The sequence below is a fragment of the Neomonachus schauinslandi genome, chromosome 13 (genome assembly GCF_002201575.2).
Source record: "Neomonachus schauinslandi chromosome 13, ASM220157v2, whole genome shotgun sequence".
Taxonomy (NCBI): domain Eukaryota; kingdom Metazoa; phylum Chordata; class Mammalia; order Carnivora; family Phocidae; genus Neomonachus; species Neomonachus schauinslandi.
Genome location: NC_058415.1, coordinates 35,902,187 through 35,925,635, shown reverse-complemented (window position 1 = coordinate 35,925,635; position 23,449 = coordinate 35,902,187).

Genomic DNA, 23,449 nt, shown 5'->3' with positions numbered 1-23,449 from the left:
TCAAGTGTTTGACAGAGTCTAAGACCACGCTCTATGATTTGGGGTGTGTTTTAAGCATTGTAAATATTACTTTCCCTCTCTGTAACGCAGAGATTGTGCAGAGCATGTGATATAATATTTATGAAATTATACTGTATTAAAATATACTGTATATGTGTCCCTTATAGGTAGAACTATATTTATTTTCCATGTGTATTCCTAAAGGTTAATTTATCTAAAATTTAATTGTAGTTGTGAGCTATATAAAATTATCTAAAGGGAAAAAAGATAATTAACTCAAGCTCATTAAATATTAGCTGTGCATTGACTACAAATTCTATGGACTTTGTAAATTAATAACAGAATCTTTAAATCAGGAGAGCCTTTGTCTGCAAAGGTAAACTCTACCTGTTTTGTTCTTTCAAAGGAGTTCTCAAAGTCAAATGATATTAGACAAAAATGATCTGAAACAGATGACTGCCATAAATTTAAAATTAGATTGTGAAACTAAAAAACTAATGTGGACATATGATTTTGGAAAGTATTTTATGGTGTGTTGATTATAATGATGTGGAGGTGAAGGCTGATGTGTGATGTGGAAGAAGTCAAAGGTGTGGAGTCACAGGAGACCTTAAGGCGATATACTACAACTTGGGGTGTAAGTCTTTTAATCATCCCAATGTTGAGTTTTTTATTTATATTACAGAGATTAGAGAATACAGTGCAGAGCATATTTGGTAACATATATGAAATATTTTGCCCATTAAAAAACTATGCAAGTGTTTATAGAGGAACTCTTGGCTATGTGATAAAGGAAAGAGGAAACAGTGATGCCAAATTGCTCTTGGTAGATTTGGCCAGTGCGAATGTTTTGCTTGAATAGATTTCAGTTGAATTGGGTGTTTTGAAATATAGTTTGTAATGTTATATTAAAATAGTACTCTGATAGAGAGTAAGAGATCATCTAATTTCCAAAATGTCGGATCTGTTTCCACGGAGTGATTTACACACTGGGAGAATCTCATTGTGTCAGTAATATTTAAATGAGTCACTGTTGGGGGCCGGAGCAAGATGGCGGAGGAGTAGGAGACCTGGATTTCGTCTCCTCTCAGGAATTCAGCTGGATAGGGATCAAACCATTCTGAACACCTACAAACCCAACAGGAGATCGAAGAAAGGAATAGCAACAACTCTCTGAACAGAAAAGCGACCACTTTCTGGAAGGTAGGACGTGTGGAGAAGTGAATCTGAGGCGATATTCCGGAGGATAGACGGTGGGGGAGGGGCCTCCGTCGGCCGCTTCTGGCAAGTGATAGAGCCGCGGAGCACAAAATCGGAACTTTTAAAAGTCTGCTCCGCCGAGGGACGTCACTCTGGTGGCTAAGCGGGGGGTGAAACACTCCGGGACAGTGTGGTCTCAGGACCCTCGGGGTCACAGAAAGACCAGGGGTGCCTGAGTGTGGCAGAGCTCCCAGGTATCGGAGCAGGGAAGCCGGCTGCAGAGGCGGAGCCCAGGCGCGGGCTCTCAGCTCAGGGTTGCCATAAACAGTGATCCGCGGCACAGTCGGGCCACTGCTCATCCAGCAGGGACCCAACAAGCGGCAGATCCGGGGAGACTCACCTTCCTCCCCCGGGAGGAGCCGCGCGGGAGTGCACCACAGGGATCTGCTGGGTTTGGAGACTCCACCTGGGGTTGGGTGCCAGAGATAGAAACACACGGTCACAGGCCGGGTGAGCACGGAGTGCGGCCGGAGACCAGGGAGACGGGAGTGACTGACTGCTTTTCTCTGGGGACTCGCTGAGAAGCGGGGCCCCGAGTTCTCGGCTCCTCCGGGGCGGAGATTGGGAGGCCGCCATTTTCACTCTCCGCCTCCAAAGCTGTACAGAAAGCTCGCAGGGAACAAAAGCCCCAGAGAGCAAACCCGAGCAGATTACTTAGCCGGGAGGGGGCAAGGGCGGGGCAATTCCGCCTCCGGCAGAGACATTTGGAAACCACGGCAACAGGCCCCTCCCCCCGAAGATCAGCAAGAACAGCCAGCCAAGACCAAGTTTACCGATAAATGAGAACGGCCGAACTCCAGCGCTAGGGGAATACTGCACATAGAATTCATGGCTTTTTTACCGTGATTCTTTAGTCTTTCAAAGTTAATTTTTTTTTTAACGGTCTTTTTTTCTTTTTTTTCTTTTTGAATTTTTCTTTTTCCCTTTTTCAACTAACATCTTATCAATCCCTTTTTTTAAAAAAAACATTTTTATTTTTCATTTTTAGAGTCATATTCTATCCCTTCATAGTAGTTACCTGTATTTTTGGCTTATATATATATAAGTTGTTCTCTGTTTAAAATTTTGAGATAGTTTCTTCTAACAGATTAAAATATACCCTAAATCTCTAGTATATGGTGTTTTCTATTCCCCTGCCTGATCACATTATCTCCCTTTTTTTTTCTTTTTTCTTTTTTAAATCCTCTTCTTTCTTTTTTCCAACAACTTCTTATCAATTCCTTTTATAAAATTTTTATAATTTCCATCTTTACAGTAATATTCCATCCCTTCATCATATCAACCCTTATTTTTGTATATATATAAGTTTTTCTTTCTTTAAAATTTTGGGAGGCACTTTCTTCTAAAAGACCAAAATACACCCCAAAACTAGTGTGTGGCACTGATCTATATACCAGCCTCATCATATTTGACCACATTCTGGTTTTTGTTGTTGTTGTTTTGTTTTGTTTGTTTTTATTTTTATCTTTAACTTTTTCTTTTTTTTCTTTTTCTTTTTTCTCTCTTTCCCTTTCTTTTCCCACTGCTTCAGGTCTTTTCTGATTTGTTTAGAGTATATTTTCTGGGGACATTGTTACTCTGCTAGCATTTTGTTCTCTCATTCATCTATTCTCCTCTGCACAAAATGACAAGACGGAAAAAATCACCTCAACAAAAAGAACAAGAGGTAGTACCGACTGCCAGGGACCTACTCAATACGGACATTAGTATGATGTCAGATCTAGAGTTCAGAATCTTCACTTTAAAGATACTAGCTGGGCTTGAAAAAAATGTGGAAGTTATTAGAGAAACCCTTTCTGGAGAAGTAAAAGAACTAAAATCCAACCAAGTAGAAATCAAAAAGGCTATTAATGAGGTGCAATCAAAAATGGGGGCGCTAACTGCTAGAATAAATGAGGCAGAAGAGAGAATCAGTAATATAGAAGATGAAATGATGGAAAATAAAGCTGAGAAAAAGAGAGATAAACAACTACTGGATCACGAGGGCAGAATTCGAGAGATAAGCGATACCATAAGATGAAACAACATTAGAATAATTGGGATCCCAGAAGAAGAAGAAAGAGAGAGAGGGGCAGAAGGTATAATGGAGCAAATTATAGCGGAGAACTTCCCTAATTTGGGGAAGGAAACAGGCATGAAAATCCAGGAAGCACAGAGAACCCCTCTCAAAATCAATAAAAATAGGTCAACACCCTGACATCTAATAGTAAATCTTACGAGTCTCAGAGACAAAGAGAAAATCCTCAAAGCAGCTTGGGAGAAGAGATATGTAACCTACAAGGGAAGAAACATTAGATTGGCAACAGACCTATCCGCAGAGACCTGGCAGGCCAGAAAGGACTGGCAGGATATATTCAGAGCACTAAATGAGAAAAATAGGCAGCCAAGAATACTCTATCCAGCTACGCTGTCATTGAAAATTGAAGGAGAGATAAAAAGCTTCCAGGACAAACAAAAACTAAAGGAATTTGCAAACACAAAACCAGCCCTACAGGAAATCTTGAAAGGGGTCCTCTAAGCAAAGAGAGACCCTAAAAACAACATAGACCAGAAAGGAACACAGACAATATACGGTAACAGTCACCTTACAGGCAATACAATGGCACTAAATTCCTATCTTTCGATAGTTACCCTGAATGTAAATGGGCTAAATGCCCCAATCAAAAGACACAGGCTATCGGACTGGATTAAAAAACAAGACCCATTGATATGCTGTCTGCAAGAGACTCATTTTAGAACCAAAGACAGCCCCAGATTGAAAGTGAGGGGGTGGAAAACCATTTACCATGCTAATGGACACCAAAAGAAAGCTGGGGTGGCAATCCTTATATCAGACAAATTAGATTTTAAACCAAAGACTGTAATAAGAGATGAGGAAGGACATTATATCCTACTTAAAGGATCTATCCAACAAGAAGATCTAACAATTGTAAATATCTATGCCCCTAACATGGGAGCAGCCAATTATATAAGGCAATTAATAACAAAAGCAAAGAAACACATCAACAACAATACAATAATAGTGGGGGACTTTAACACCCCCCTCACTGACATGGACAGATCGTCTAAGCAAAAGAACAACAAGGAAATAAAGACTTTAAATGACACACTGGACCAAATGGACGTCACAGACATATTCAGAACATTCCATCCCAAAGCAACGGAATACACATTCTTCTCTAGTGCCCATGGAACATTCTCCAGAATAGATCACATCCTAGGTCATAAATCAGGTCTCAACCGGTACCAAAAGATTGGGATCATTCCCTGCCTATTTTCAGACCACAATGCTTTGAAACTAGAGCTCAATCACAAGAGGAAATTCGGAAAGAACTCAAATACATGGAGGCTAAAGAGCATCCTACTGAAGAATGAATGGGTCAACCAGGAAGTTAAAGAAGAATTAAAAAAATACATGGAAACCAATGAAAATGAAAACACAACTGTTCAAAATCTTTGGGATGCAGCAAAGGCAGTCCTAAGAGGAAAGTATATAGCAATACAAGCCTTTCTCAAGAAACAAGAAAGGTCTCAAGTACACAACCTAACCCTACACCTAAAGGACCTGGAGAAAGAACAGCAAATCAAGCCTACACTCAGCAGGAGAAGAGAAATCATAAAGATCAGAGCAGAAATCAATGAAATAGAAACTAAAAGAACAGTAGAACAGGTCAACGAGACTAGGAGCTGGTTCTTTGAAAGAATTAACAAGATTGATAAACCCCTGGCGAGACTTATCAAAAAGAGAAGAGAAATGACCCAAATCAACAAAATCATGAATGAAAGAGGAGAGATCACAACCAACACCAAAGAAATACAAACAATTCTAAGAACATATTATGAGCAACTCTATGCCAGCAAATTAGATAACCTGGAAGAAATGGAGGCATTCGTAGAGATGTATCAACTACCAAAACTGAACCAGGATGAAATAGAAAACCTGAACAGACCTATAACCACTAAGGAAATTGAAGCAGTCATCAAAAATCTCCCAAAAAGCAAAAGCCCAGGGCCAGATGGCTTCCCAGGGGAATTCTACCAAACATTTCAAGAAGAACTAATACCTATTCTTCTGAAACTCTTCCAAAAAATAGAAATGGAAGGAAAACTTCCAAACTCATTTTATGAGGCCAGCATTACCTTGATCCCCAAACCAGACAACGACCCCATCAAAAAAGAGAATTACAGACCAATATCCCTGATGAACATGGTTGCAAAAATTCTCACCAAAATCTAGCCAATAGGATCCAACAGTTCATTAAAAGGATTATTCACCATGACCAAGTGGGATTTATCCCTGGGCTGCAAGGTTGGTTCAACATCCACAAATCAATCAATGTGATACAATACATTAACAAAAGAAAGACCAAGAATCATATGATCCTCTCAATAGATGCAGAAAAAGCTTTTGACAAAGTACAGCATCCTTTCTTGATCAAAACTCTTCAGAATATAGGGATCGAGGGTACATACCTCAATATCATAAAAGCCAGCTATGAAAAACCTACAGCGAATATCATTCTCAATGGGGAAAAACTGAGAGCTTTCCCCCTAAGGTCAGGAACGCGGCAGGGATGTCCACTATCACCACTGCTATTCAACATAGTATTGGAAGTCCTAGCCACAGCAATCAGACAACAAAAAGAAATCAAAGGCATCCAAATTGGCAAGGAAGAATTCAAACTCTCACTGTTTGCAGATGATATGATACTTTATGTGGAAAACCCAAAAAACTCCACCCCAAAACTGCTAGAACTCATACAGGAATTCAGTCAAGTGGCAGGATATAAAATCAATGCACAGAAGTCAGTGGCATTCCTATACACCAACAACAAGACAGAAGAAAGAGAAATTAAGGAGTCGATCCCATTTACAATTGCACCCAAAACCATAAGATACCTAGGAATCAATCTAACCAAAGAGACAAAGGATCTGTACTCAGAATACTATAAAATACTCATGAAAGAAATTGAGGAAGACACAAAGAAATGGAAAAACGTTCCGTGCTCATGGATTGGAAGAACAAATATTGTGAAGATGTCAATGTTACCTAGAGCAATCTACACATTCAATGCAATCCCCATCAAAATACCATCCACTTTTTTCAAAGAAATGGAACAAATAATCCTAAAATTTGTATGGAACCAGAAAAGACCCCGCATAGCCAGAGGAATGTTGAAAAAGAAAAGCAAAGCCGGCGGCATCACAATTCCGGCCTTCCAGCTCTATTACAAAGCTGTCATCATCAAGACAGCATGGTACTGGCACAAAAACAGACACATAGATCAATGGAACAGAATAGAGAGCCCAGAAATGGACCCTCAACTCTATGGTCAAGTCATCTTTGACAAAGCAGGAAAGAATGTCCAATGGAACAAAGACAGTCTCTTCAACAAATGGTGTTGGGAAAATTGGATAGCCACATGCAGAAGAATGAAACTGACCATTTCCTTACACCACACACAAAAATAGACTCCAAATGGTTGAAAGACCTCAATGTGAGACAGGAGTCCATCAAAATCCTAAAGGACAACACAGGCAGCAACCTCTTTGACCTCAGCCACAGCAACTTCTTCCTAGAAACATCGCCAAAGGCAAGGGAAGCAAGGGCAAAAATGAACTATTGGGACTTCATCAAGATAAAAAGCTTTTGCCAAGCAAAGGAAACAGTCCACAAAACCAAAAGACAACCGACAGAATGGGAGAAGATATTTGCAAATAACATATCAGATAAAGGGCTAGTATCCAAAATCTATAAAGAACTCATCAAACTCAACACCCAAAGAACAACGAATGCAATCAAGAAATGGGCAGAAGACATGAACAGACATTTTTCCAAAGAAGACATCCAAATGGCCAACAGACACATGAAAAAGAGCTAAATATTGCTCGGCATCAGGGAAATCCAAATCAAAACCTCAATGAGATACCACCTCACACCAGTCAGAATGGCTAAAATTAACAAGTCAGGAAACGACAGATGTTGGCGGGGATGCGGAGAAAGGGGAACCCTCCTATACTGTTGGTGGGAATGCAAGCTGGTGCAGCCACTCTGGAAAACAGTATGGAGGTTCCTCAAAAAGTTGAAAATAGAGCTACCATATGATCCAGCAATTGCACTACTGGGTATTTACCCCAAAGATACCAAAGTAGGGATCCGAAAGGGTACGTGCACCCTGATGTTTATAGCAGCAATGTCCACAATAGCCAAACTGTGGAAAGAGCAAAGATGTCCATCGACAGATGAATGGATAAAAAAGAAGTGGTATATATATACAATGGAATATTATGCAGCCATCAAAAGGAATGAGATCTTGCCATTTGCAACGACGTGGATGTTACTGGAGGGTATTATGTTGAGTGAAATAAGTCAAACAGAGAAAGACATGTATCATATGATCTCACTGATATGAGGAATTCTTAATTGCAGGAAACATACTGAGGGTTGCTGGAGTTGGGGGTGGGGTGGGAGGGATGGGGTGACTGGGTGATAGACACTGGGGAGGGTATGTGCTCTGGTAAGCGCTGTGAACTGTGCAAGACTGTTGAATCTCAGATCTGTACCTCTGAAACAAATAATGCAATACATGTTAAGGAAAAAAAAAAAGAAGAAGAAGAAGGTAGCGGGAGGGCAAGAATGACGCGTGGGAAATCGGAGGGGTAGACGAACCATGAGTGACGATGGACTCTGAAAAACAAACTGAGGGTTCTAGAGGGGAGGTGGGTGGGAGGATGGGTTAGCCTGGTGGTGGGTATTGAGGAGGGCACATTCTGCATGGAGCACTGGGTGTTATGCACAAACAATGAATCATGGAACACTTCATCTAAAACTAATGATGTAATATATGGGGATTAACATAAGAATAAAAAAAAATAAATTAAATGAGTCACTGTTATTTGTAAACCTTTAATTGTGATAGCTAGCATAAAATAATATGTGAAAAACATGATTATATGGTTATCACTCTGTTTAATATGGTTTGCAGCTTCTATGTACACATAACAGCTGCCAGAGCAAGCCCTCAATTAATTTTACATAACAGGAGCAATTTTACACAATTACTTGAAAATCCTTGGCCTTGTTCCATTTCTCTGGCATAAACATATGGGCCAAAATCACAAGAAATGATTACTCCAATAGGATATCTTATGATAATAGTCATAGAACTATATAACTATAGTTAATATTTTTTCAGATTAAATATTTCAAGTTTTATTCAATCTCACTTGATGTTTAAGGGTTATTTTCATATGAATAATATGAAGTAGTTACTATTAGAGATATGACTTTTCGAGTGCTTACTAATTCTAGACTCTCTGCTAATCATTTCAAATGCATTAACTCCTTTAGTCTTCAGACTTCCTAAAGAATAGATAGCAGTTATTTTTCCTCTTAGGAGGAAACAAATTTAGAAGGGTTAAGTAGCCTGATCAAGGTCACAGTGACCAATGAGCAGAAAATACAAGACTCTAACACAGGTTAGTTGGTGTCTAAAGCCAATTTCCTTAACCACAAAGCCCCCAGTTTCTTTTTGTCACTATTCAATATGCTATTGTCAAAGCTAAATTCAATGCAAGGATTGTTTTTTTCTAAGTATAATTATAAATCACTTCAAAATGCATGTGTTTATTAGCTGTAACAATTAGTAACATCATTTAGGCACCATCAGCTGTTTTTTTGCTAATTATCCATTTAGATATTCATTCCACAAGTATTCATTAAGCACCTAGTATAGTCAAGCCTCTGTGCTTGAGTTGACATATTTAGTTGCTCCTCCTGCCAAGAAATGCAGACGTGTGCTCTCTAGTCAGGAAGCATGTTTCTTTCTAATCATTTTATCTCAGGATGTACTTCCTTTCCATTTGGGAAGAGAATAATTATAGTTGAGTCCATATTCTATACATGGCTAACATCCATGAGTCTTTTAATCACACTTCCCTTGGTTATCTTCCTATTCCCTTGCATTACAAATACCCACATTGTAGCATATATCATATTGAATTGTAATTTCTACTTATTTACCCATTTGCCCTTTTAATCCGTGAACTCCTTGAGGAGAGATATATGCCATATTTATCTTTATGGTTTTAACATCTAGATTATAATCATGTGCTTAATGAATTGTGTTGTCAGAAAGAAAGAAAGAAAGAAAGAAAGAAAGAAAGAAAGAAAGAAAGAAAGAAAGAAAGAAAGAAAGAAAGAAAGAAAGAAAAAGAAAGAAAGGTAGGAAGGAAGGAAATCTCCAGTGTACTCTAGAGAATTTAGGATCAATGCTTAAAAGAATTCTAGGAAAAGACAAAGCATTCTATTACTGTATCACCAGATATCAGTAACAGCATTTCAGCTGGAAATGACAGAAATGGCCTCAATGTACTTAAGCTGCCATGCAGGGTGGGTCCTTTGAGGCTTCCACCTGTCGTGCACCAAGGCTCAGGATGAATTGTACGATAACACAAAGTATAGTTAAAGTAATAGTCCTTATTGGGGAAATTTACTATTTAGGTATCAGCAGGAGGAGAATGCCTGGTTACCCTGATCTTCACTGTCAATACCCAGGGAGGTGAGATGAGGCCAGGTTCCTCTCTGGAACACCTATTCTTGTTAAGTGCCCAGCCAGACCCAGTAAGCCTCACACTAGGAAGTTAATGAAAATAAGGGGACCTATGCCTTCTGGTCTGACTGAATCCACGTATGTACATTTTCCCAGTAAAGCCTGTTCTTGAGCCCATATTTAACCAAACTGCCTGACTGGATAAACTACAAGACACCAACCAAGATGTAAGGAAAAAAAAAAAAAAAAGTAAATTTTTGGCTTATGTCAACTGAAAAGAGCATAGATGTTATTGGAGACTTTGTGCTCCCATTGCTGCTGTAATAAATTACTACAAACTTAGTGACTTAAAACAACAAAGATTTATTATCTTACATTTCTAGAGGCCAGACATCCAAAATGGGTTTTACTGGGCTAAAATCAAAGTGTAGGCATGGCTGTTTTCCTTTTTGGAGGCTCTTGGGAACAATCTGGCTTTTTGCCTTTTCCAGTTTCTGGAGGCCATCCACATTTCTTAGCTTGTGGCCTTCTTCCATCTTCAAAATCAGTGATGCTGATGGAGTCGTTCTCATATTGTATCACTCTGATACTGACTCTCCTGTATCTCTCTTCCATTTTCTTGAGGATGCTTCTGATTACATTGAGCCCACCAGGATAATCTCCCTGTCTTAAAGTCAACTGATTAGCAACCTTAATTTTACCTGCAACCTTAATTGCCTCTTATGTATAATATAACATATTCACGTGTCCCAGGGATTATGGTATAGATATCTTTGGGGATCCATTTTTTTCTGCCTACTCCAGAGATATCTCTCATAGTTATTATTAGAGCTAACACTTGTCGAGTGCTAACTAATTCTAGGTTCTCTGCTAGGCATTTCAAATGCATTATATCCTATAATCTCCGAAATTCCTAAAGGAAAGTTTCCATAGTTCACTTTGGCTCTCTCTTACTATGTTAGGGCTTTATTGTTAAGTTCCATAAGACAGGAAGATGGCTGCCAGCAACTAATGAGGTATAGCTTCCTAGGTTCAGGTTTGATAATGGAAGGAAAGTTTCCCTTCCTTCAAGGTGTGAACTTGGTTCCTGGGCCTATTATTTTCTGAATTGTTTCATGTGCACAGCCCCTGGGGCATCAAAATGAAGTGTTCTAAGATTTTATTTATTTATTTCAGAGAAAGAATGAGATAGAGAGAGCATGGGGGAGGGGTCAGAGGGAGAAGCAGACTCCCTGCTGAGCAGGGAGCCTGATGCAGGACTCGATCCCGAAACTCCAGGATCATGACCCGAGCCGAAGGCAGACGCTTAACGACTGAGCCACCCAGGCACCGAAAAATGAAATGTTCTTTATCCCCAGACCTTATCACACTTTCACCCCTACATGATGTAGATGATCGGAGATGGAGAGAGAGGCAGACACAGGGAAAAGGACTTTCTCCAGGATACCAGTTAGGCTAAAACATGAGGGAACCAAGAAACCAAAATATTCACTCTATAACAATGGGAGGGAGAAAAAAAAAAATCCTGTTTCTATAGGAAAGTGTGTCTATTTGGGATAAATAATATCTTTCTACATATCTGTGTTGGTGGTCCTCTCACCCAGGGTAAGTCAGAAATATAGACTCTCTATAAAACTTGGATCTTAGCTTGTCTCTGTATGTTTTATCATACACAATATAACTTAATTATATCTGCATAATGAAAACCTGTTGCTAAATAATGATTGAATTGTGTGGCTTTAAGTTTTTAATTAAAACATAGTTCAAAAAATTAGGTCAGTTTACTTTTGCCTTTTTCAAAGAAAAATTAAAAAGTGTTCCAAAGGTAAATATTTATATTGACTTAAATACATAGAAAAATAATTGTATACAAGATACTATTTTAAGAAAAAGGAATATGTGATCTCCTTGCAAATTTTTTTGTGTGCAAAATGTTAATTTTCTGTTGTAATCATAGATGTAGTGTCCAAGACTTTAAAGAAAACAAACCAATGTTCATGTAATTGACCATCTTTATCAATTCCCATAAGAGAATCCCGTAATGTCCATTCCTTTTATAATAACCATCTGTTTATCAGGCACTAAAAACTGAATACTCACGTATTTTTCATTTGCCCTTTATAATAAATTATAAGTTAAATATCATGTCTATTTTATAAGTGAATGAGCTAAAGTTCAGAGAGATTAATTTTCTCAGTACCACAGAGCATTTAAGCAGGAGCCAGGTCTCTCTGACAAAAAAATACTCTTCATATTCTACCATGATGATATCCCTTTGTTTTGGGGGGAAAAGATAAATGGAATGCAAACTTGGAGCTTATACTTTTCTATCTTATTTACATTAACAGTCCCTGAAATGTACCCTCTTTTTTCTTGCCCCCTCAGCATATTTACTGAATATATGAATGAAATATGTTATATTTCCATCACTCAGAGATTGGAGCACCCCTCTGTGAAGAACATATGCCAAAGACCACAAGAGGAAATAACTATTAAGTAAACTCTACTTCTTCTTATGAAGTTTTAAGTTTAGTGAAAAACGGGGCACCTGGGTGGCTCATATGGTTAATTGTCTGCCTTCGGCTCAGGTCATGATCCTGGGGTCCTGGGATCGAGCCCCACATCAGGCTCCTGGCTCAGCAGGGAGCCTGCTTCTCCCTCTCCCTCTGCCTCTCCCCCTGCTCATGCTCTCTCTCTCTGTATCTCTGTGCCTCAAATGAATAAATAAAATCTTTTTTTAAAGATTTTTATTGGGGCGCCTGGGTGGCTCAGTCGTTAAGCGTCTGCCTTCCGCTCAGGTCATGATCCCAGCGTCCTGGGATCAAGCCCCGCATCGGGCTCCCTGCTCGGTGGGAAGCCTGCTTCTTCCACTCCCCCTGCTTGTGTTCCCTCTCTCGCTGTGTCTCTCTCGGTCAAATAAATAAAATCTTAAAAAAAAAAAAAGATTTTTATTTATTTATTTGCGGGCTCGATCCCAGGACCCTGGGATCATGACCTGAGCCGAAGGCAGACGCTTAACGACTGAGCCACCCAGGCGCCCCGAATAAATAAAATCTTTAAAAAAAGTTTAGTGAAAAAGATAAGCTGTGCACATGCACACAAACACACTCACATATGTTACCAGAATATGAGAGTATGTATTATATTTTCCCAAAGAGAAGCACACAGACCTTTAAAAAAGAGAATGAACTGACTTGGGGCTGGAGTAATCACCTTTTTAGGAAAAAAAAAAAAAAAGGTATTTGTGGTTAGTTTGGAAAGACACATTATATTCCAGTGTGTAGAAATATGAGAACAGACTATGCAAGGCTGAAAGTCAGCCTACAAGATTAGGACTGGTGAGCAATACAGGTGGAGGAAGGAGAAACAGCGTTGTGAACCATCTCCACTATGAACAGAGAGAGGGAGAAGCAAGGAAGTGGATCTTTGGGGCAAGACTGATCTCAGAAACCGAGGGAGAGTTCACATTTAGGATTTAGAATAAAAGTTTAAATCATGGCTTATGAAACAAAAATAGCAATTGAATACTTCAATAAAAGAATATAATCCCGGGCGCCTGGGTGGCTCAGTTGGTTAAGCGGCTGCCTTCGGCTCAGGTCGTGATCCTGGAGTCCCTGGATCGAGTCCCGCATCGGGCTCCCTGCTCGGCAGGGAGTCTGCTTTGCCCTCTGACCCTATCCTCTCTCATTCTCTCTCTCTCAAATAAATAAATAAAATCTTTAAAAAAAAAAAAAGAATATAATCCCTTGGAGGTTTTTAATTCTAATTTACCTCTTTAAGAAGGTGAAGCTGTCCTTTTGCTGACAAATTTAGAAACTATTTCTCCATTTTTTTTCAAGGCTTGTAAATGGGTATCATGTGTGCTTACAGAGGCTTTGCTCTTAAATTTTACTTTGATAAATTTCTTATTTCTTTATACAATTCTTTAGCTAATTTCTCTAAATTTTCTTATTTTTTTTCCAGCAAATTGTGTGGTTCTTTATTCTGTTCTCCAAGTTTAGGGCCATTTTTGTATCTTTTTAATTTCATACAGATGTACAGTTCTTGATATTTTCTTTAAAATTGTACAGTATTTTTGGAAGACTTGATTTTATTTGAAATACGTATCTTGATTCTTTTAGCATTTTGTTTGTATCTTCTTTTTTTTTTTTTTTCCAGAGAGTGAGAGAAAGAGAGAGAGAGAGCCACAGAGAGAGGGGAGGGAGGGGCAGTGGGAGAAAGAGAATCTTAAGCAGGTTCCACACCCAGCACAGAGCCAGACGTGGGGCTCAATCTCACAAGGCTGAACCGAAATCAAGAGTCAAGTCGGACACTTAACCAACTGAGCCACCCAGGCGCCCCTGTATCTTTTTTATCACATAGAATAAGAAAGTTGTAAGGAATCATAGGAAATCACTGGGTCTAGATAATATCAGTGATGTCCAACCTATTTAGTGAAGGTTTTGAAATGATACTTTAAACCATCTTGGTAGGCTAAACCTGTGCTAATATTCTTGAGATAAAGTTTGTCTTTTGTTTATGCTATAATCATTATTTTTTTATTGTTTTTTGTTGTCCAAAATGATAACAGCTGATACGTACTCTTCCAGTACAATCCTTTCTATTATACTAACTTCTAATTGGAGCCAGACAGTTAATGCCTATGTATTCAAAGTCTATTGGGTGACTATGCTCCCAAATCTTATTACCAAAGTTTTTTTTTAAGATTTTATTTATTTATTTGACAGAGAGAGAAACAGCAAGAGAGGGAACACAAGCAGGGGGAGTGGGAGAGGGAGAAGCAGGCTTCCTGAGGAGCAGGGAACCCGATGCGGGGCTCGATCCCAGGACCCGGGAGATCATGACCTGAGCCGAAGGCAGACGCTTGACGACTGAGCCACCCAGGCACCCCACCAAAGATTTTGTCTTGACATCTGCAGTGAATCGTGACTCATAAATAGTGCAGACGAAACATGCAAAACTCAACTCTGTTACTACGATGCATTGATAATCTGATAAAATGTCATCCATTTTCAACATGGGACTGAAAAAAGAAAAGTGAGTTAAAATGAGAACAACCGAAGGTGTACATGCAACTGTGTTCTAAAAACTTAGCTTTACCCATTTGAAGTGAAGCATAAACCTTATCAATCATATCATTTACATGGTATTTATTAAGGAACTATAGAGAAAGGAGTAAAGGAAGCACACAATGTAGACATATCCCTTGAAAGGCCTTATAACGAGACAAGAAAATTAGGACATGAGCATATGAACATTAACTAATAAAAATAAACTTGATGAAAAGGTTCTCTTTCACTTAAAACTGCTAAATTACCAGGGATACATGATTCTTTATGTTTAACCACTGTTTTAAAAATGATACTAACAGATATTTTACCTAATTAGAATATCTTTAAAAATAACTGAACAAACTGAGGGTATTTAAATTGAAGATAATACCTGGTGGTCAATACTGGAAAGTTCATAGTTTCTACCATTTGTAAAGTAACTAAATATAAATCCAAGTTAAGTGAATATGCTCACAATATATTTACATGCACCTTACTTTTATGACTGTTATTAAAAAATATAAGAACCGGTGGCTTGAGGCATCACCAGTGTATGAATACCATTATGAATTATATTAGAGTAGTAATTTGAACATCGCTGTCACTTTCTGTCTCCAACTGATTCAAAGGCTTAGCATCCTGGAGAGAACTGTAGAGAATGTTCCTTTCCACTCAACACCACACCTCCTTACCAGGGGCCCAGGGCGGACCCTCTCAGAGGCTTTCATTAAAAAAAAAAAAAAAAAAAATCCAATTTATTTTATTTTATTTTATTTTATTTTTTATTTATTTTTATTTTTTTAAAGATTTTATTTATTTATTTGACAGAGAGAGACACAGCGAGAGAGGGAACACAAGCAGGGGGATCGAGAGAAGGAGAAGAAGGCTCCCTGCGGAGCAGGGAGCCCGATGTGGGATTCAACCCCAGGACCCTGGGACCATGACCCGAGCCGAAGGCAGATGCTTAAAGACTGAGCCACCCAGGCGCCCTATTTTATTTTATTATGTTATGTTAATCACCATACATTACATCATTAGTTTTTGATGTAGTGTTCCATGATTCATTCTTTGTGCATAACACCCAGTGCTCCATTCAGTACGTGCCCTCTTTAATCCCCATCACCAGGCTAACCCATCCTCCCACCCCCCTCCCCTCTAGAACCCTCAGTTTGTTTCTCAGAGTCCATAGTCTCTCATGGGTCGTCTCCCCCAACGATTCCCCCCCTTCATTTCTCCCTTCTTACTATCTTCTTCTTTTCTTTTTAACATATAATGTAGTATTTGTTTCAGAGGTACAGGTCTGTGATTCAACAGTCTTACATAATTCACAGCGCTCACCATAGCACATACCCTCCCCAATGTCTATCACCCAGCCACCCCATCACTCCCAACCCCCACCACTCCAGCACTCCAAACCGTGTTTGTTTCCTGAAATTAAGAATTCCTCATATCAGTGAGGTCATATGATACATGTCTTTCTCTGATTGACTTATTTTGCTCAGTGTAATACCCTCCAGTTCCATCCACGTCATTGCAAATGGCAAGATTTCATTCCTTTTGATGGTTGCATAACATTCCATTGTATATATATACCACACTTTATGCATTCATCTGTACCCCGATGTTTATAGCAGCAATGTCCACAATAGCCAAACTGTGGAAAGAGCCAAAAGGTCCCATTTTAAGCGCTTGGCATTTTGTGCAGGGACCATCATCCTTGACAAATGCTATTCTGTTTGTTTGTTTTGCTTCCTACCTGTGCTAATAAATGGATACAAATAGGTTTCTTAGGTTTACCTGCCCTACCAAATTAAGAGCTTAATGTCTGTCCCAGGGAATATGGTGGTCATGGGTATATGGTGATGAACAAGTCATAATCTCTATCTTTCCTGTCTCACTGCATGAAAGCTGCAATACTCGGTCCAGATTGTGGTTAAAATTTCTTAGAGCAAGTGATGTTTCAGTGATGGAAACAAAAATGAGTAATAGCTAGTCTGTTCTTCTGGAATCTAGAAGTTCCAGGTTGAAAATTACAATAGGCACTGGAATAAAAAGTAAAGCCTAGAATATTAAGGTAACTAGAAGTAGTTCAATGTAACTATATTGATGTGTGTGTTAGTCTGCAGGAGGAAGAACACAGACAAGAGCTTGGGAGAGAAGGGCCCTGAATGTCTTATTAGAAATGTGAAGATTTATGTGGAGTCACTGAAATTAAGCGACAGGGTCAGATTTTAGATATTAGAAAGATCAGTCTGGCATCATTGTGGAGAACTGAAGCAGCCCAAACTGAGACTTGGAGACCAAATAAATATCAGTTTTGGAAATGACAGTGACAGTGGCAGTAGAGTGGAGAGATTGAGTGACTTACTGGGTTTAAAGGATGAAGAGAGGTAGATTACAGGAAATATTTAGGTTTCTTAACTTGTGAATGAGGAAGATGGTGCCACTATTCCCTGAGATAAGAAACACAGGAGGAATAATTTTATATAAATTAAATATATCACAGGAAGCTTTGGATTTAGATCTTATTTTTATCATTTTCTAGTTGGGGAAACCCGAGAGCAACAGAGATTAATTAAATTATTTCTCCGTAACTCCACTGAAAGATGTCTAGCTGCCATAATAAATCACTTCTGTCTGACCTAAACCCATAATTTTCCTTCACACCAATGCTATATTGATACATAAAAATCAGGGCCAAATAATCTGTAGAAGATCACTTTGTATGTGATAAACCGTTCCTGGTTTCTTATAGAAAGTATCTTAGCACTTAACAAAAAGTGAGAAGAGGATAAAGTGGCCCCTCTCCAGTGCTAATGTGTGCTGGTCTTTTGTAGCCAGATAAAAGATTAGATTAACAGAAACAAAAATAGATATTCAGTCTCACAGACTTTAGAATCTCAAGGAAATGATCTCCAGATCACATTGTAAGAACCATAATTTTGTGCTTTAATTCTCTGAAAATCTGTTCGGCCCATTTCATTATAATGAAAGTGTGATATGGTAACAAGCCAGTTGGCTGCAGTCAAGTATTCTGTTGAAGGCTTCTACAATATATAAATGATGAATCTGGCTTACAAAGGGAATTTGGTGGTTAAATGAATTCCTGCTATTGCAGCACAACCTTTGGATGTTTCCTAGGCAACTAAAATACCTAAGAAATGGTGGCAGTTGAAGAAGAAAAGTGCTTTACAACTAAAGGGGAAAAAAAATACTCTTTTTTAAAATGGTGGTATGTAGCCAGACAATATTATGATTAAAAAAATTTACTGAATGAGTAATTTTCCATGATGTACAATTGAGACCATTAAAAAAATAATTTAGGGCTAGGGTGACTGTTTTATTTTTGTATTTTAGTTCCTTTTTTATTTAGTTGATTTACTATTCCTCATTTTACATTATCAAGTTGAACTTTCTACTAATCTCTTTCTATTTTAAGCAGCTTGGGCATTTTTAAAAATCTCTACCATATGTCAATTCTGTTCGGAGAAACTAAGTGTAAAATCTACCTGTGAAAAACTATTTCTAATGTGTGAAGTGCATCTTTCAAACTGATAAAGATGATAAAAACTATTCTGATCATGGCATAATGGACCCAACATGATTGAATTCAAATATACTTTTCACAGAATATGTGGAACTCAAGGTAGAGGAAAACAAATAGAAGGTTGTTGGAATATGTGAGCTGAGATGATAAGGGTCTGAGAAATAAATTTACAATGTTTGTGGTCATTTTTCAATCTTCAAACTATTTTTTATCAGAAATTAATAGTGCATTTTGTTCCATTGAACTTCAGAATATTCTAGTAGTTTCTCAATATCATGAAAAAAATCCTAAGTTATATTGGACTTAATATTACCTTTTTTTTTTTTAATAAAGGCAACGGGCCATATAATGATGGCATTTTTTTCTTTCAGTCAGATGATAGTAGTGTTTGGTGGTTGCTATAGGATATCTTATCCAGGGTACTCAGTTTTCAGGGACCTGCTAACCCTTCTTAGGCGAGGAAACTAAAAATACCATTCTTAAAATTCAAGTGGATCCAAAACATTTGAAAAGCATGTTCAAAAGCATCTTGCTCTCATTTTTTGGTATTTATATTGACCCAGAACCCAGTGTGAATGTTGTGCTATTATGGATCATTGATTTCTACGGAATGCCCATGAAATCTCAAGTTTACATTGCAAAGCTTTCTGAGAAAGACAGTGTTTTCCTTACTGATATCGTGCTTTAAAAAATACAACATATCTATGTATTTCTTTCAGATTCTTTTAAAAAAATTAATTAGAAATCAAATGGGCAAAAGTAGCTTTACAAAAAAAAGAAAAAAAAGGAAAGGAAAGAAGAGTCTCAGATATTCTGGATAGATTTTGCCCACATAAATAGAAGTACTTTGAATAAAAAAGATTCAGACACAAAATAGGTTCTCCATAACAACACATGGAAATTTGGAAATTTCTAGATCGATTTATGAGAAATTTACCACATACTTCAAACTACATTACATTCTTCTAACATCTCTGATAGTGAATAAGCTAGAAAGATAGAAGAGTTTGAATAACTCAAAATTAATATGGAAAAAATAATTTATAGTTTTTAAGAAAATACTCTAATTTGAACTCAATTATTCTTTTTTTTTTAAAGATTTTATTTATTTATTTGACAGAGAGAGAGCACAAGCAGGGGAGTGGCAGGCAGAGGCAGAGGGAGAAGCAGGCTCCCCGCAGAGCAGGGGGAGCCTGATGTGGGACTCGATCCCAGGACCCTGGGATCATGACCTGAGCTGAAGGCAGTCGCTTAACCAACTGAGCCACCCAGGCGCCCAGAACTCAATTATTCTTTTAACACAAGTTGATTGGATATAAAATTATTTATATTTCTATGAACACTTCAAGTAGAATTTCATACATATAAAATATTTAAAAGGTGGACTATTTGCATGATGTTGACAAGTTCATATTGAATAGGAAAAATGAAGCCTGACCTAACTGAATCTCAAGAATAGTCTGTTTTAAGGATTTACATAATCAAAGTAAATTTCAGCAGCATCTCCTCTGATATAAAACTACATGGCCCTGCATTTAAATGGCATCAAAGAATAAATAGATTCATTAAGTCATGTTGCCCTGCCTATTAAAATTAAAGGAGAATTTTCTCTCTTAATACCAGTATAGACGTTTTTCTCCAATGAACTGGTTTATTTTTATCTTATGGACACAATAACTAACCAACTGTGTTTCCCTTTTACATTGACCACTTATAAATTCAGAATTAATTTTGAGGCCTACCTCTAGCAAGTAAGTAGAATATCAAGACATGTCTTTATTGCATTAATATTACTTCTTAAATAATCTTATTTGTTCTATAATTTATCCTTTGCTCTAACTTCCTTATACTATCTTTATTCATTCCTGTATTATTGGGATAGTCCATACTTGCTGTACTCTCCAAACTCAAGACTTCCAGGGTTGATGCAACAGAAAAAGAAAGAGCATACAGTGAGTGATGTCAGCAGCATGACTGATTAAAACATCCCTGGTCATGTCCCTCCATCCACATTACCAATTTGGCATTAATTTGGCATTAATTTGGCATTAATCTACAGACAAAGTGCCTTTGTTGGAGTTACATTGAATCCAACACCATACGTTAAGGAACTAGGGAAGAGTCTCACTCACGATTGCAGTAATTAATAGGCATACACAACTCAGTCCTGGCTGTGGACCCTGCAGTGGCCCATGAACATCTGTAGCACCTCTTGTTTGTGGTACAGGAGCCCCTGGAAAACTCCATCTCAGACAATCACCCACGGACAAGAGGGCCTTTGTGAAGTTCAGATTTCTAGTGAAGAAATTCCTCCATACCTTGTTGGAGAAAAAAAAAACAAAAAAACAAAAAACAGAAAAAAAAAACAACAACATATAAGTCTGGACACTTTGGAGAGAGTAGGAGGAACAGTTTGACTTTACCAATGTTACCCCTCCTCAAGGCAATAGGGCTCGGAGCCAAGAGAGATCTCCTCAACCTGTGATTTTTACTGTTGAGGAAAGTGAGAGAGGATGTGTGAGTACCCAGCTTCCCCAGTTGCGAGGAATGCTGCCAAAGAATCTCATTTCTCCCTTGTCCCATCCAGAATACTGAATCATGAGCTGCATGAATTGGTGGGGGATGGGGGAGGAGATTGGGGAGCCATAGATAGGATGCTCAGAGGCATTAAAGGGATGCAGATTCTACTAACTGCGTTGCAGACTCCATCAAGAGATGCCCACCCATGTACTGCTAGGGACATCTTGCCCATGGATCCCCCCACTGATTCATGGGCACCCCCTACACACCTTACATTACACACAGACAGACGTCTTTCTATGGACACTCCCTATGGTAGCAAGAGTAAGCTTTGGCAAATAGCTAGTGAGCATGCACAGAAAACCAGCCAAAACATGCAGGCCAAGGAGAGACCGCAATCTTGAACTTTAGTGCCACCCTAGGGAAAACAAAAAGGAGCAGACAGCACTCAGCCTGGTACATTGCAGGATCAAAAGAAGGCATACAAGCTTAAGAATTCTGCCACAACAGGGAGCAAGAAGCATGGAGCAGTTATATGCAGAGAAGGTCTGAAAAAGGCTCAAAATCCCTAGAAGGGCTGATGAAAGATGTTTCTCTCTTGAAGGAAGTTAGTAGAGACTGGAAGAGGTGTCTATTACTTCAAATGTGAGGACAGCAACACACTCTCTCTCTCAAATAAATAAATAAAATCTTTAAAAAAATAAAAATAAATAAAAGGGGAGGGAGTGAAAGAGTAGAATTTTTGTATGCAATCAAAATTAAATGGTTATCAAAATAAAATGCAATGTTATATCTATAATATATTCTATGTAAGCCTCATGGTACCCCCAAAACAAAAACCTACAGTAGATACTTAAGAGATGAAGAGAAGGGAATCAAAAGATACCACTATAGAAAATCATCAGTTCACAACAAAGAGCAGCAGAGGGAGAAAGGGACAAGGAAACTACAAATTAGCCAGAAAATAATTAAGTTGGCTTTAGTGAGTCCTTACCTGTGAATAATTACTCTAAATTTAAATGGATTAAATTCTCCAATCAAAAGGTATAGAGTAGTTGAATGAATTAAAAAACAACACCCAACTGTATGCTGCCTACAAGAGACTCACTTAAGCTTTAAGGATGCACATAGGCTCAAAGTGAAGGATGGATAAGATACTCCATGTCTCTGCAAGTGAAAACCAAAAACGGGCAAAGGTAGCTACACTTACTTCAGACAAAATAGTCTATAAGCCAAAAACTATAACACAAGGCGATGAAGGTCATTATGTTATGATAAAAGAGTCAATTAATCAAAAAGATATAACAATCATAAATATATATGCATCTGACATTAGAGAAGCAAAATATATTAAGCAAATACTGACAGATCTGAATGAAGGAAGAGATAACAATACAATATAGTAGGGGACTTCAATATTCCACATTCAACAATGGTTAGATCATCCAGACAGAAAATTGATAAGGGAATGTTAGATTTGAACTATGCTTTAGACTAAATGGACCTAACAGTCATATACAGGACATTCCATCCAACAGCAGCAGAACTCACATTCTTCTCATGCATACATGCAAAATTTTTCAGATAGACTATATGTGAGGCCACAAAACAAGTCCTAATAAATTTAAGGAGAATGGATTCATATCAGGCATCTTTCCAAAGCACAAGAGTATAAAACTAGGAATCAATAACAGAAGGAAAGCTGGAAAGTTCACAAATGTGGAAATAAACTAAACACTTCAGCAATCAGTGGGTCAGAGAATAAATCAAAAAATATCATGAAACAAATTGAAATGTAAAGTTAACACAAAACTTAAAAGATGTCACATAAGCAGTTCTTATTGGAAGCTATAGCAATAAATGCTTATCTCAAGAAAAAAAAAAAAACCTCAGATAAACTAACTTTACACTTCAGGGAACTAAATAAAGACAAACAAAGCCTAAAATTAGCAGAAAGAAGGGAATTAACAAAGGCTGGAGCAAAAATTTATGAAATAGAAACCAGAAAAATAATAGGAAGGTCAACAAAACCAGGACCTGATTTTTGGGAAAGATAAACAAAATTGACAAACCCTCAACTAGACTAAGAAAAAAAGGAAGAGTCAAATAAATAAAATCCGAAATGAAAGAAGAGGTATGACAACTGATACCAAAGAAATACAAAGGATCATAAAATACTATTATAAACAATTATATGTTCCCAAAATTGGATAATTTAGAAGAAATTGACTAAATCCCTAGACGTACACAACCTGCAAAGACTAAATTATGAAGAAATAGACATCAAAACAGATCAATAATGAGTAAAAGGATTGAATCAGTAACCAAAATTTCATCAAAAAAATAATGCCCAAGCCCAGGTGATTTCACTAGTGAATTCTACCAAATGGTTAGAAGAATTAATATTAATCCTCAAACTGTTCCCCAAAAATAAAAGAGAAGGAAACACTTCTAAACTCATTTATAAGGCTAGCATTACCCTGATACCAAAGTCAGAAAAGGACACTATAAGAAAAGAA